This window comes from Sebastes fasciatus, chromosome 11 (assembly GCF_043250625.1).
Source record: "Sebastes fasciatus isolate fSebFas1 chromosome 11, fSebFas1.pri, whole genome shotgun sequence".
Taxonomy (NCBI): Eukaryota; Metazoa; Chordata; class Actinopteri; order Perciformes; family Sebastidae; genus Sebastes; species Sebastes fasciatus.
The window spans coordinates 17,973,382-17,986,778 of NC_133805.1; the positions used below are offsets into that span (position 1 = coordinate 17,973,382).

At 38.9% G+C, this 13,397-nt stretch overlaps 1 protein-coding gene across 2 annotated transcripts in view; it reads right to left on the reverse strand.

The window, feature by feature from the left end:
• The window catches only part of tnr (tenascin R (restrictin, janusin)), a 200,177-nt gene that overhangs the window by 92,940 nt on the left and 93,840 nt on the right, over nucleotides 1-13,397 (reverse strand). For both annotated transcript variants that reach the window (XM_074651252.1, XM_074651250.1), the window contains exon 5: nucleotides 9,459-9,516. The gene's annotated coding sequence lies outside the window, so the exon portion shown is untranslated. The remainder of the gene's footprint in view (nucleotides 1-9,458; nucleotides 9,517-13,397) is intronic.

Here is a 13,397-nt window from a genome sequence, read left to right on the forward strand (position 1 = left end):
ACCTGCCTGTCACCTCATCAGCTGTTGTTGTCTGCTGGTCTCCTTCCCTTTCTAGCCAGCCATTTCTCTCCTTTCATCTTCCCCTTTCAAAGGCTTCTGTTCCTTGTGGGACAGCAATGATAGCGCGTTCTCCTGTACCTTTCATATACAGTAAATAGGTCTGAAAAAAAGTCAGCCTCCTCCCACCTGTGCTATCTGTTTTTCCCTCTCTTCTACGATTTGAAGGTGGGTTGAAATGACACACAAAACGCAGCAACAATCCAATACCATAAGCTGTGCGGAGACGATAAAGCAACTACGGAGGATCAAAAGGATTGACACGTTCTTCTGTTGCTGCTGTCTGTTCAATGCCATGACAGCGAGGGAAGTGCTCCCGGCGCTCAGTCGGGATTGTATTCAATTACCAAATAAACAGCTCAATGGCAGAGAACCACAAAAGGTGGTTATTTTGAAGCGTGCGCGGCATTATGTCTTATTGACAGGCATTATTACGGCTATCGGCTTGTGTTTGTGGTGACATTGTTCCTGCTTCTTAATGTCGTCTTCTCTTTGGATTGGAGAAACATGAATAACCTACTGAAATGATAAGTAGTAGTCATGTTTTACACATGCTGAAACAGGCTTGTCAATGACTTCTGTGATTTTTTTCCCCAGTACATTTCTAAAGAACATATGTTGTTGGGAAATGTGCACCTTTAGTTGAAAGTGAAGGGTTAAAAATGGCTTGTTGACCATTATCTGTAAAAACTCTACATCTACTTTATACCAAACAAAACCAAATTACTATACCAACGGATGACAAATTTAAGATGAACTGTCATTAAATGTATAAATCAGGTAAATGTCCACAAAGAGTAGCTACGCATTAGTAAATTTTTTTGTTAGAATATGTGTTATTTGTCAAAAAAATCAACCTGTCTTTCCCCGAAACTACAAATATATTGTAACTATTTTAGAACAGTTTGTCCCAGAAGTGTTAGATTGGTTGGACCTCCATTATCGACTGAGGTCGGGTTGAGTCACACTGGTAAAACATAAATTATTGGTCAAGCTAGAACTGGACTCATAAGGCCTTTATTATTGATTAAGCTACAAACTGTTGGGACACATTGGTGAGCCTTTCACTGCTGATCAAGCTGAAGAGAGATTGGGCAGACTTTAATCATTGAAGGGATATGAAGAGTTTCAGCCATGCAATGTAACACTAACAATCTGATAGGTCCAGTCCCTTGACAATCACTTTATGAGGATAGGCGTCTTGAGGCACAATCTGTGGGTATGACTTCGTTCTTGTTTAAAGAAGCTGTAGGATTTACTCCACTTACTAGGAGCACGACGGTACGTGTATTCATATTGAACCGTTCGGTACAGGACGTTCGTTTCGGTATTCGGAGTTGATTTGCGGAGCGAAACAAAAACAGACTGGATGGCGAGTCCTTTCCTCCACAGCGCTCAGGCAGCCTTCCACTGCAGATTCAAACCGTGCCAAAGTACCTAATGAGATAGCGTTTAAGGCTGTGTATGAGACCACACTCAATCATAGACAATACAGAATTAAAGAGCATGGTCAAAGTGTTTTGAGCCCCTCTACAATGTGCCTTCACGTGTCTATTTCAGTCAGCCCGGAGTGCCTACCCTGTATGAACGAGCACAAGTTGTTGGTGTTATGGTGGAGCATTACGGAATCGGAATCAGAAATATATCCCGGGAGGAATTGGGTTACATTTACGTTACATTACATTTACATTGCAGACATTTGTGTTATTTATTTTTGTCATTTATTTATTTTTTATTGACAACAACTAGTATTTGAGTGTCTTAACTGTTAAAGTAAGATGTATGCCCAATGAACAACTGTTGAATGTTTATAATTTTCAAAATAAAGGAAAAAAGTTATTTTCTGCATTTTATTAGTTTTCCCTAAAATGCTGAAAAAGTACCAAACCGTGACCCCAAAACCGAGGTACATACCAAACCGTTATTTTGTGCACTTACCATACAAAATATGAAGAATGTATCAATCTTTAAAGGTGGATTAAACCCAATTTTGTCAAAAAGCTTTCTCTTATACAACCAGTGCAAAGAAGGACTCATCAAAGGTAATGTAATTCATTACCTTTAAGACACGTCTTGGACTAGAGCCTAGCTGTATCTGAGCTTCTAAGTCCTTATGATCCCAAGCACAGCTTGAGGTCCTCAGGTAGCGCTGCTCTGGTCATTTCACAGTCTAGACAGACGACTACGGATTATCAAGCTTTCTCCATCAGAGCCCCGGCAGACTCTTTGAGCCAGCTTTACCAGTGAGATCAAGCCAAACTCTTTAAAAAATTACTTTGAAGACTGTGTTTTCTTCAACTGCAGTATGCTGGTCTGCATCTGTGTTTTTGTTGTTCTGACTGCCCTGTGCTTTACAGTATATACTTTATAAATTCTAATTCAAAACAGAGAGGAAAAGATGAACAAATAAAGAAAGAAACAAAGCAGAGCTTGTCAATCTATGTGGTTATTAAGCTGCTTCTTGTAGTATCGAGGAACCCTTTATGTAGGAACTTAGAAAAGACACATGTATCAGTAAGTTGTTTATTTAAAAACTATAATACTATTAAATGCACTATTTATTGCACCTGAACATAATCACAGTAAAGAAAACCACTCAGACATCACTATCATAATTTAAAGGACAGTTCACGTATTAAAGAGTTGGGGTCAGCCTGTTAGGACATCCGGTATTGATTGCGCTAACATAGGGTCAAATTGGCAAAGCTTCCAGTACGGAGGGAGGTTCGGTCAGATTGAGTGGGTTATCTCTGTACCAGGACATCAGATTGTGGTGCTATCAGTTCCAGGAATAGCCTGGTGAGGAGGAGATACACAGGTCCAGTTCATTAGCAGAGAGCCTGTCAAAGTAACAGACTGCTCTGACTGGTTTCAGCAGCATGCTCTTAACCGAGCAAAAGTAGAAATAGAATAAAATCTCAACAGTAAGGGAAAAGCTATAAATAAAGAAAAGTATCATGTCAAGGACAGTTCTTGTTTCCAAGCGTTAATTAGACATTTATTTGGCATGAAACTAGTTCAGAGAAATCTGTGAAAAGGTGGATGGCATGGTTTGGTTGTCAGGTAAATTTGTTTGGCTTATGATTTTCCAGGAACCCTAAAGCCTACAGTACCCTACAGTAATACTACAGTATACTCTGTCATTACTATTTTCTAAAGTGTTTATGGTATTTAGGATCTATTTTTGATATTTGTTCAAAGTTTTGATTTTCTATATTGTGGATGCACACATGTATATAGTAAACTAGATTTTTCAGGTTACATATAGAGTACGCATCTGTTCTTTAATACCTTTTGCTGCTGTGCCACTTTCTCTGCATGGGATCAATAAAGGTTATCTTGATTCAAAGCAATATGCAACATTGTGCGCATGATGTCAAAGTTAAGCATATTTAAACTAGGGCTGTAAATCAATTAAAATATTTAATCATGATTAATCGCATGATTGTCCATAGTTAATCGTAAAATAATCACACTTTTTATCAGGGAGATTTATCAAGTATTAATTACTCTTATCAACATTGGAGCGGACAAATATGCTTGTTTTATGCAAATGTATGTATATATGTATTATTGGAAATCAATTAACAACACAAAACAATGTAAAATATTGTTTAGCATAAAAAATATGCTCAAATTATAACATGAAGCCCAACAGGCAACAACAGCTGTCAGTGTGTCAGTGTGCTGACTTGACTATGAGTTGCCCCAAACTGCATGTGATTATCATAAAGTGGGCATGTCTGCAAAGGGGAGACTCGTGGGTACCCATAGAACCCATTTTCATTCACATATCTTGAGGTCAGAGGTCAAGGGACCCCTTTGAAAATGGCCATGACAGTTTTTCCTCGCCAAAATTTAGCGCAAGTTTTGAGACGTTATTTAATCTCTTTCACGTCAAGCTAGTATGACATGGTTGCTACCAATGAATTCTTTAGGTTTTCTTAGGTTTCAAACGATGCCTGTATCTTCACTTTAGCTGTTAAACTGAGCCCACTACAACCTAAAAATTGCAAGTTGCGTTAATATGTTAAAGAAATAGCGGCGTTAAAACAAATGTGCGTTAAAGCGGTATTATCACATTAACTTTGACAGCCCTAATATGAACACATGATCTTTGAGCATATTATATAAGACAGATTTGTAATTGCCAGAGAACCCCAATGATTATTAAGAAATAAAACATTTAACCTTTTTATATATTGTAAGATTCATTTTATTGAAGTAAATCCATGTAGAGCTGCAAAGATTAATCGATTAATTGTCAACTATTAAATTAATCACCAGCTATTTTGATGATCGATTATTCGGTTTGATTAATTTTTTAAGAAAAAAATTTTATTTAAATTCTCTGATTCCAGCTTCGTAAATGTGAATAATTTCTGGTTTCTTTCCTCCTCTATGACAATAAACTAAATATCTTTGAATTGTGGCCAAAACAAGACATTTGAGGACGTCATCTTGGGCTTTGGGAAACACTGATGGACATTTTTCACCATTTTCTGACATTTTATAGACCAAACAACTAATCAATTAATCAAGAAAATAATCATTAGATTAATCAACAATGAAAATAATCGTTAGTTACGGCCCTTATTCCACTATAATTACTGTGATATCGACTTGTCTTAATTTGGAAATATTGCCTAGTCCCACCATAAAAATGCTAAAAGTAAAAGATTGAAAACAGTTTGTTGTGTGCTTCACAATGTTGTGTTGTAATGACAAGAGGGAAAAAACTGAGGACAAGATGCATAATCCGTCATATGCCAAAAGCTGTCATGGAAAACGGTGAAATCCTGCCATCTTAACTCCCTCGACGTTTGCGCTGAAATCCTGTCAGTGGAAGTTGAAAGAATTCACATTCAAAGATTTGAAATGAGTTCTCCAGGGTCTGTCTGTCCTTGCGTCGCAGTTTATACTCTTCTGTAACATTGTGTTTCATATGATTTCTGTGTTGCGTATCCACAATGTGTTTACTCCCCACACTGCCGACACATTACAGTCACAATGTAGCACTTTGTTTGACTACGTGTGACAGTTCAGTCTCTGCCGACTATATATGGGTGTGACGAAGATTTACATGCTGGGGTTTTACTCACACTGTTTTCTAAATGATAAATCTATCTGCACACGTTGGATTTCTGAATCCTGTCAAACAGTTGCGGCGTCTGATCAGATGCATCCAGACAGGGTTGTGCAGAACGCCTCTCTTTAGAATAAGGAGCTGTTTGTACTCTTCAGGATGCACCGCTGTCTCCTGGTGCTGCAGCCATAATCAGGACTGACACAGGCACACGGACCATAATCCCCATTGATTAGAAACCTGAGATCAAAGGCTTCCACTGCTGTCACTCTCACCTCCCGTCTCCACTCTGCTTCTTTCTTTGCCTCTCTTGCTCCTCGCTCACTTCTGAATGTATCTGTGTTTGCATGTTTCTCTTGTGTTCTGAAGTTCACCTTTTAATGCTTCTATTTCGGTCTTCCACTCATTTGTCATCTCATCCTTCGCGACCTGTTTTAACAGCTACTGTATGTTGACATAGAGGCTTTCATTCTGCTAATAAGCAGAAGTTAAGCTCCATCACAACACCTCAGTCAATATAATAACCAGAAACTAAGCTCAATCATAACACCTCAGTCAAAATAAACTGGCTCGCTCAGAGACAAATTTCCATCTGCATGCTTGACCACACGATGTTTAGTAGCTTAGTTGATTCCAGATCACGGCTGGTGCTGCGGGCGGCTCGTGTTCTCATGTTTAATGACTGCTGGAGTAATAAAAACTGTTTAATCAGTGGAAAGGTTGGAATTAAAAAAACAACAAAAGTCACCTTCTCACTTTCTCTGTTTTGCTTCATGTCATTCTCCATCTTCCCCTGACCGGCAATTCCTTTCTCTCTCTCTCTCTCTGCTACAATCGACGCTCTCGAAGTTTTCCATTAAGACGATGAAGATGTTATATCCCCAAACAGCTTCCCTCGTTCATTCAAATCTAAATTCTCTTCTCTTATTCTAAATCTATGAATATATTTGCAGACACACCGCTGCACACTTTGGTGTTAACCTCATATATATAAGATCAAACCACTGACAAAAGAAATCTCCGAGCCTCCAGCTAAACCGAGCCGTGCGCACACACGGCATTGCAAACAGTCAAACCAGCTCAAACATCCAGGTAAAGGACTCATATCTGATGGTTCAAAACGTACAGTAGTTGTTGTGTTGGTTGCAATGGAACATTTTTATTTAAAAGTTAATAAAGTAAAGCAATCAGATCACAGCTATGCAGAAAAAGAGTACCACAAAATTCAAAGCAAACCACTGTGAGACGGCAAAAGTAGAGCGTTTCATGATGACCCTGGTGAAGGGCACAAGCTGAAACGCATTGGTCTTACGATAAAGTTGTTCCATATAGACCCCTTTTCTGTTAGTAAACGTGATGACGTATTTTGTGGGCGTAGCGTTAAGTGGAGGCAGAATAATTCTCCGAACACGTTAGTTAACACTGGCTATCAAGTTTTGTTGGCTTGTTTTTTTTAACAATGACTGAAGAAAATACGAGTTTCTCTCAGATGGAGAGAAAATGTTGCCTTCTGCTAACCTGCTGCTAGCAGAAGGCTACACTATTAGCAAAATGTTATCTCCATCTCTGAAACCATTCGTCGATATTGAAGCTCGCTAGATCTCAAATGTATGCGATATCGATTTTGGCACCCAACCACACAGCAAGTTGACATTTTAGATGTGTAACTTTAGCCCACTACTCTGAGGTGCTTCGTGTTTGCCTCCGGTCTTTCCTTTGTTTTGCCTCCAGCTAACACCGTGACATAATCATGACGTTGGGTGTTAAAGGGTCTATACTACAAGTGTTGCTGGAGTGTTGACCTCTTCAAACATTTCCCCTTCTCCAAGCACCTTGATAGTAGGTGAAGTTGTGCCAGAAACCCTCACTCTGCTTAGGCAGAAAAAGTCAACCTTTTTCTTCTAAATTGCAAATATATATGATTCTATACTTTTTTTTTACCTACACTAAGTGATAGATTGCATTAAATTATGACTAGGTAATTAATATGCACACAATAATAACACTACTGCAAATACTGTGTGAAAAGCAATGGCCATGAAGCATAATATTAACTGAGAGCGCCTCATCATAATCATACAACTAAAGGCCTTATTTTCATCATACAGTTTTGAAGGAGTTTTGGAGCTTAGGATGTATCCTGAAGACACTCCTGATAATCGCTGTTTCAAAACTGAAATCTGTGTGGAATATCTTACCAGTCCGGTGTGTAAATAAGCAGAGTAGGTCATGGACCTATTTTGTCAAATCCCAGAGCTGAAAATTTAATTAAGTGATGAATATACCCTAGCTGTTTAACCCATGCGTAATTAGGCAGAGGAGTGTAGCGTATTCCCAAATCAGAGAGTGCAGAAGAAACGCACGTATCATTGCTAAGGCTGTAGTGCATTTTACATGAAGCATCCCACATTGATCTAACCGAGTAAAGACGTTGCCTTAAAGGTATACTACGCAGGATTTTCAAGAAAAACAGTGTATGGACTCATGCAAAAGTGATCCCTCTCAATCATCATTTATGACCCACAAGAAATGTGTGGCGTTGTCTGTATCTGCAGAGACTCTGCCCTTCGCCTGTATTTTGTTATTTTCTTCTTATTTTGCTGTGTTCAGGACGTTTCTGGGCGTCAGCCTTTGGGCACTGTGTATATAGCCTCCACGCATGAGCAAGCACACAGGAAGCTACAAAAATGGCAGAAACAGTGGTGAAAAAAACGTGAATATAGCGAGACAAAACGCCAAGCGGACAAAGCTCGTTCAAAAAATTAGAGTTAGTCTGCCGCATGTTATGCTGCACGTTGTACACTGGGCTGTGTTCTGACCATAGACTGTATATAAGAAGTGGACGTAATCACCCTGACGTCACATTGGTTGGTGGGCTGCTGTTTTGAAGCCTTGAGTTCGGCATTTTGGCCGTCGCCGTCTTGGTTATTTGCAACCAGAAGTGACACGAAAGGGTGGAGCTAAGTACAACCGAACGCTGAATAAGACATTTTTAGACGACCAAAAAGGATAACACACTGAAAGGGTTATAGTTGTAAGACGAAAACACGGACAACTCCCAGACCGGACAACGCTGTGGTAGCGACCGGACAATCACAAGGTAGCCACGCCCTAAAGCATACCCTGCTTTATGGTCTATTTGACTCTAAATGGGACCATAACCTACTAAATGAACATCATGTTGTATTTTAAGAAGACTTGAAACTAGTGATTGAGACCATAAACTCATGTTTACAATGTTTACTGAGGTAATAAATCAAGTGAGAAGTAGGGTCATTTTCTCATAGACTTCTATACAATCAGACTTATTTTGCAACCAAAATGTATTTTAAAAGGGAAATAAGCCAGTGGTTTAGTCAACGTTTGATAGCTCTGCAGCTCAAACCAGTAAATTGGTCTTTGCACGATTGTGACAAGAGGTGGTCTGAGCAGGTGGAAATTGTATCTTAATTTGATGCAAAAGTAACTGCCTGAAACTTAAACCCAATCTCAGCAACAAACGCTATTGAGAACACTGCCATCTTTGTGCCAGCACAAACTTAAGAGGCCGTTGGTCTGGCTTGATTGCTCATGGACATTTCTTATAATTTGGGGTATTAGCCTTTTGATCTTGAGGTTTGATCTATGGCATAAGTGCACAAAAAATTACAGCTTGCGAGTAATAACCATTAATCTCTTAGTGGACAAGAAGATGTAGTCGAAGCAGAAATTGAAGAGAAACAGAACTGTACAAATCAGAGATGAGATCTAACTGATCTCCAAGGAGAAAACAGTAAACAGCTGATTACTTTCTAATGCATGTTTGCACTGGGTGACTTTGTTGTCAGTTTACTGAAAGAAGCCTTTTCAAGCCTGCATGTAAACAGTCCGTGACTCAAGTCTGCATTTCTGTGTTAAACTGTACAGCATCAGTTGGTCTAAAGTCAGTTTTATTTGTTTTTGGTTTGATGCTAAGCTTTAATCCCTTTGTCCAGATGGACACATAGACAGATAGATAGATAGAGGTGTGTGATTGAGTGTGTGTGTGCAACCGTGTGATAGAGAAGTGACAATCCATTTGTGTTGCTATTAGACCAGCGGTAGTGGTGATGAATACATACATGGAAATTAGCCCAAGATGAGGGCTAATTGTCTGATTAGATGTGCTTCAGGTTGATAGATGCACAATAAGCCTGTGCACATAAAGCAGTCATTAAGGGACATTAGACCATTAAATTGAACATTACACTATAGCCAGAGGGAAAAATATGGATGTTCATTAATGCGTCTCTACACGTAGGAGTGTGTCTTTGTGTCGCGTGTGTGTGCGCCGTACCTTTTCTGTGAGTACTTTGCTCTCTTGTTGTCAGTCTCTCTCTGACTCTGCACCTGTCCTGGAGAGGGGAGAGATTAAATTAGTATTACACCAATTACACATTTGAACTGCTTTCTCACTGACTCAAAAATACAGCGTTCCCTGGAAAGAATTAGGAATGCAAATTGCTCGGTGGTAGAGATGCACATTTGTAGAGCGTCTATGGCAGAAGTGTTCATTACACCCACACACAAGGCTACATAAGATGTCTACAAACCGCCGGTGGAAACATACATATAAGCCTTTTTAAGTCTTCTATATCTCTTACAGCTTGGCGGTGTGTGTATATAGGCTAAAGCAGCAAAATGTTTTTGATAATTAGCTATGTAAGTCAGCATTTATATTCAAAGAGCAAACCACCATAGAGGAACAATGAGGCACTGCAGGAAACTGACAGCACACACACACACACACACACACACGCAGTTATATACACACAAAGAAAAGCTCAGAGAGGTATAAGTACGTAAACTTTCTCCTGCTGAGAAAGAACAAGAACATATCGAGGCTTTTTTATCAACATCGAAAGAAGAAAAAGTACTCATTTGCTTTCCCCGTCTGGTGTGCTGCTGAGGTTTTTTTTTTTTGTTGCAGCACACCTCCTGAGGCACGCTCACTAAAACACACAGACACACACGCACGCACGCCAACGCAAACACAAACCCAAGCCCCGTTTGCTCTAGAGGGTGTCTCGCTCACCCGCCCCCCCCGAGACTTAAAATGACATGCTTTGCTGGCCAGGGTTGTTTTTTCAGCTCAGAGGAATTGCAAATTCTCTGAAAATGGTGTCAATTTCACTTGAGTTTCCTCCAGCGAAGAAGGTTGATTAAATAAACAGAAGGAACGAGGCTCCACTGTTAGTTCCTCAAACATAGTAAGAGGGAAAGATGCTCATCACTGTGTGTCCTTTTCATAAGGGAAATCAACATGCAAATTCAGAGGGTTTACACATTTGAGTGTCATTTTATGATATGAACAGAATAGTTTGCTCTGCCTCAAAAAACATCAGCTGCAAACTCAGCCCCATCTCTGACATCTATGAGACCCGCATCCAGCGCAAAGGTCTAAAAATACTACAGGACTCCACACATGCTGCCAACCCCCGTCTTAATAACTCTCCCCTCTGGAAGAAGACTCAGGGCCATCAAAACTAAGACATCCCCGTTTCCTCAGCAGCACTTACTGCAGAACCATCCAATTACTAAATGGCTCCCCAATTCTGCACCAGCACTTTACGAAAGTAAAGCACTAATACTTTATTTTAAAGCACCTGACACTTTAGTTTTTACTTTACACCAGTCTTTCCTCTTGGATCTTACATCCACGGATGTATGCAATGTTTTATGGAAAGGAAGTTATGTATTGTTAAGGCCTTTACACACTAGGGGTGTGACAAATAAACAACACGAAAATGCGAAATACTCACCTGCAAATACTATATATTTAGGGCTTTTATTGTGAAAGGTAAAGACGGAAGGAGTGGATCTGGTCTGTGCTGCCTTTGTCAAGGTTGAAAGGAGTAATAAAGTTTGCCATCCTGGTTTGGACTATGGAGCCTCTGTGTTGTGCTTTTATAAATATAGATGCAACTCAACCCGTTCTGTACAACGTGATTGGTTGATGCCTTTATTCGTCGTGCGAAACTCCCAAAAGAAAAAGCCACTTTTTAGCCATGTAATATTTACATTGTGTGAAAGTACAAAAACAACAGTTTGAAAAAATATATTGACTTGCAAATGAATCTCATGAAAAAAAAGCGCCCCGATGTGTAAAGGCCTTTATGCCATGGTGCTCTTTATATATATTTTTATATATATATATCTATTTTATCACCACTTGTGTACATAACAGTTCTGTCTACTCCTTGCCTTGATTTGTCCAGCTTCGTTGTCCTTGTCCCTAGCTGTTATTTTTTCTATTTCTGTGTACGTACGCTTAGACAGATGCAAATGATTCTGTTTGTTGTTCTGTCATGACCACACTGAGGCATATTCCTAAAAACTAAGTTGTATGGCAATAAAGTATTGAATCTTGACACTTTATATGAGGACTATTTATCTTCAACTATAAACTGCTTCAGACAACAAGCCCTCCAAACTAACCGGAAACCAACCTTTGCTTTCCAAAATGACACAAAAGAGCGTTTTCTGATCTGATGTCCCAATCAGCAGGACAACATTTCTTGTTAGTTCCTGTGACGTCAAAAACAGACATTTCACTATATAAGTGATAAGAAGGATACAAACTGTATAAATTTTTTCTGATCTGCCACCACAACAATTATAGTTTGGTTAGGTTTAGGCACAAAAAAAGACTCTGGTAAGGTATGACAAATATAATATATTTGGTTAAACAGAACTACTCGGTTAAACCTGTGGTAATTGTTGTTGTTTTTTTGCTACATGGGGGCAACAAAACGAGGAAATTAACATTAGCCTCCAAGTCCCAGTCACAGGGTTTGTTGACCCAATCGTTGAACCGACCTCAGCACTAATAACGTTGACATTTGTCCGTGACAAACAACACTCATAATTCACTCATAATATTAAGCATTTAAACAAGTAACAAATGCAAACAATACTTTTTCTTTGTGAGGACGGTCTTGTGTTAAACCATGTTGCAGTCAATTTTTGACCATGATATGTGCTTCAAAATGAAATATTCAACATGAATAAAAGATTGTTTTAGGCCTTAAATCAATAACATCAACTTTCAGTATTTTAGAGGTTTCAAGAAATCTTCACCCGTAGTGTTTCCTCTGCAAACAAAAACTTTTGCGAGCCTTACGGGTACAAGCATTCAAAAATACTTAGACACCCCAATATGGAGATGCAGAGACACATATTCTAAAATAATTCACTCACAAACATCACAACAGACATCTCAGAATAGTTTGCATTACCACGCACGCACACAAATATACACAGGTTTTTATCTGTTGCTTCTGAATGCTGTCCCACTGAGAGAGGAGAACGTTACAGACAATCCTGTTTCCTTCCTCAGACGGCTTTGTAGTTGTGAGAGCAACACAGATATTTTGCTCCCGCAGTTTATACACCAGCCCAGCAGCAACTGAAAAATGCTGCTATTGTAAAAAGAAAATCTGAGCATACATAAAAAAGACAACAGAAATGAATGCGTAAAATAAATAATTTGCATTCCTCCATGTTGGTTTGAGCCTAACCGAACAATAGCAGGAAGTTTTATAAAGAAAGTTGGGGAGAATAAATTACTGGTGGAAGTGTATTGTTCTTATAAAACAGAATGGGAATCATATTTTTGGCTTACGGATCTCGTGAAGTCTTTGAATTCTTACGATCCACACAGTATGGTGTGAAGGAGGAGGAGGCGAGAGGGATTTAGTGTCCTCAGCTCGCTGACTTGTTTCACAGCTCTCATATGCCGTTGGTTTTTGTCCATTCTGGTATGCAACGGTTTTAATACAATTACATATTAAAAAAAAGTTGACAATCAAAGCACTAAGTAGAGAGTAACTTATTTTAATACAGTGTGGCAAGGCAGTATTGTAATTCATTTGAATAGCAGTAGCATGGAACTGAATGTGATCATTATGGACTTTAACTTAATCATTATTAAAAAAAAAAAATTGTATATGACTTGTGTTGGTTAGTTTAGATCTTTATTTGTGCATATGATAAAAAAACAAAAAAACAGAGAAGAGATATTCAATTACACAGGGTTTTATTTTCCCTGAGTGTAGGCTAGAAGGCAGCAGCATCCTCCAAAGATGTCAACAGTAGTCTAACAAAAACAATGTGGTACAGAAAAGGGCCACAAATTCCAGGTTCCACAGACACATTTTATGGCATAGAAAAATACTAAATGTTAAAATATAAATATAATTAGCAGATATATTTTGAAGGAAGCGTAATGCAGACT